We start from the raw sequence: 2,416 nt of genomic DNA on the forward strand, positions 1-2,416 counted from the left end.
GGGGGGGAAATTAAAAAAAAAAAAAAAAAAAACCAACAGCAAAAAACCTCACCAAACACACAACAGTGTCTGGATCTTAAAGCTTTTCTTTGCGGAGAGATGTGATTTCACCCCTGGCCTTTGAAACGATGCTCACCTGCGGCAAAAATCTGTTTCTCATTACACACCTGCACAACCCCATTTAATTCACTGAGAAAGGTAGATGACAGAATATTACTGGGTGTTTCAAGTCGAGCACAAGTGTCTTGCCCCCTGGCATTTTGACTGAATAATAAAAGAAAAAATAATAATCTCTGGAGTAAGGCAGACGGCTGGTTAGCCAGCCCAGCCAGCCAGGCAGAATTGTGCATTTATCATCAAAAACAACCTCTGAAGTTTCTAGGCACACTCTGTCTTGCACATCCCTAACCCCTGTCTGAACGCATCACAGCTGGGTGACAAAGACGGGTTCCTGCCCTCTTCTTCTGAAATTGGGCCCAGAGAGACCCAACTGCTCGCCGATAGCTGCAGCACTGCAGGACATCTGTCCCCACCCCGGCCGGGCACAGGACCCCCCCCACCCCGTCCTCTCTCCTCCCCGGGTTGCCAGCGCTGTGGATGCACAGGAGGTAAAGAGCACAAGATGCCCCCCTGTCTTTAGCTACCCTGGGGGAGAAGCCAGATTCCCAAATCCAGGAATTGCCAGAGAAACACCAAAGACATAAGAGCAAGAATAAAGACTCAAGTCTGGATTGATCTGGGTCCCATCCTGGCCGAGGATGAGCATCAGCTGAGCCTTGCCACAGCATCCACTCCCACGCCAGGCGACGGCTCGGCACATCCCTGGGAACATTCCAGGCCAGGTTGGCCGGGGCTGTGAGCAACCTGCTGTGGTTAAAGGTGTCCCTGCTCCTGCAGGGGGGTTGGGCTGGGTGACCTCTAGGGGTCCCTTCCAACCCAAAACATTCTACAATTCTATGATCCTGGCGGGCTCAGCTTTGGCCAGGCTATGCCGGTTCGCTCCGACGACCGGGTTCTTGCAGTGATGACCACCAAAGCCATCCAACTCGGCCAGTTCCCTTCATGCTCCTCCTAAAGCCAGGGAAGCAGCCAGGTGGGGGAGGCAGAAAGCGATTTCATTAAGGACGGCTGGGCTGGAAACCTCACACCTGCAGCAAGCAACACCTGCCTCGGCAAGGGCAGCAGGAGCCTCCTTTCCAAACTACCATCGGGATCTTCCCTAGATAGCAGCTACCATTTTTAAACCCACTCTTAATTCCCCACAGGGCAAATAAGAAACCAAAATTAGGTTTGTAGGTCTATAATATTTCCTTAAAAGAATAAAAAAAAAAAAAAAATGCACAGTATGCCATTCTCAGCATGTTCTAAGAAAGCGCTAGTCCCTGCACATCTACAGCTCCAGCGCGACAGTTTATATTTGGAAACATCAGTTTGTACGGCAGAGGGTTTGATCAGTTTATAGCCTGGAAAGCCGGGAGGAAGTCTCGCAGCACTGTTCCACCCCGGGAAGGGGCATCAGCACGCGCTGTTATTTACCCCACGCCGGCAGGTCGCACGCCCCAACACGAGAGCTGACACGGGCTGGTTTTCACCATACGGCTGGGACTTCCCACCCCGGTGCTTCTCAGGATTCAGGTCTCCGGCTCTGCAAGCGAGCAGCGGCATCCTCGCGTGCACGTGGCAAAACGCGCTTCGCTCCCCAAAGCGTGGCTCCAAGTTTCGGGCCTTGACCCCCTCGCAGGGGAGCTCGCAGCTGCCCTCAATCACGGCACCCCCCAGCACCCAGGGTTACGTCTTGCTGGGTGAGGGGGCCGAACAGACAAAAAACACCATTGCCCTGGAACAAAACTCCGGTGGAAGAAGGGAAAGGCACTTGCGAGATAAGCAGCGTGCTTGCACAGCAGATAGCCAGAACTCATGTTAATGTTATTCATTATTTATCTTTGAAGCCTTCAATAAAGTTAAACAGTCTCTCGCACGCCCTTGCTACCAGGAAATTTCCCTTCCCTTCCACCAATAAAACCTGTTCTTGTTCAAAAACAGATGACAAGTTTACCGTGCGCTTGTCAACACGGTGGCTGCCGGGTAGGGAGGACAAAGTACCCCATTTCATTTGTTTCTACTCGATTTCACTTCCTAATTCCCATGCAAATGCCGCGCTGCTCGGCTTGCAAGAACATAAGCAGAGCATTTAAACCCAAAACAACCAGAGCTGATTTTTATTTTTTTTTTTATTTTTTTTTTGCCCCGTTTGCTTCCACCAAAACACGCAGAAACGGGAAACATTTCCAAGGAGGGAGCCCTAAAGCTTCCAACTTCCCAGAGCTGAGCGCGGCGATGCAGCGGGGCAGGCGGGGGGCCGGCCAGGCCGGGGTGCAGCTGGGGTCGCTGAACCGAGCCCCCAGTTACCGGTTGC

General features: G+C 52.2%; 1 protein-coding gene across 1 annotated transcript in view; it reads right to left on the bottom strand.

Annotated features, from left to right (window-relative positions):
• The window catches only part of VAV2 (vav guanine nucleotide exchange factor 2), a gene marked incomplete at its 5' end in the record, with an annotated part of 161,863 nt that overhangs the window by 158,779 nt on the left and 668 nt on the right, over nt 1-2,416 (bottom strand). The gene's annotated exons all lie outside the window — the stretch shown is intronic.

This window comes from Egretta garzetta, unplaced genomic scaffold (genome assembly GCF_000687185.1).
Source record: "Egretta garzetta isolate BGI_Z169 unplaced genomic scaffold, ASM68718v1 scaffold417, whole genome shotgun sequence".
In the NCBI taxonomy this organism is placed as follows: domain Eukaryota; kingdom Metazoa; phylum Chordata; class Aves; order Pelecaniformes; family Ardeidae; genus Egretta; species Egretta garzetta.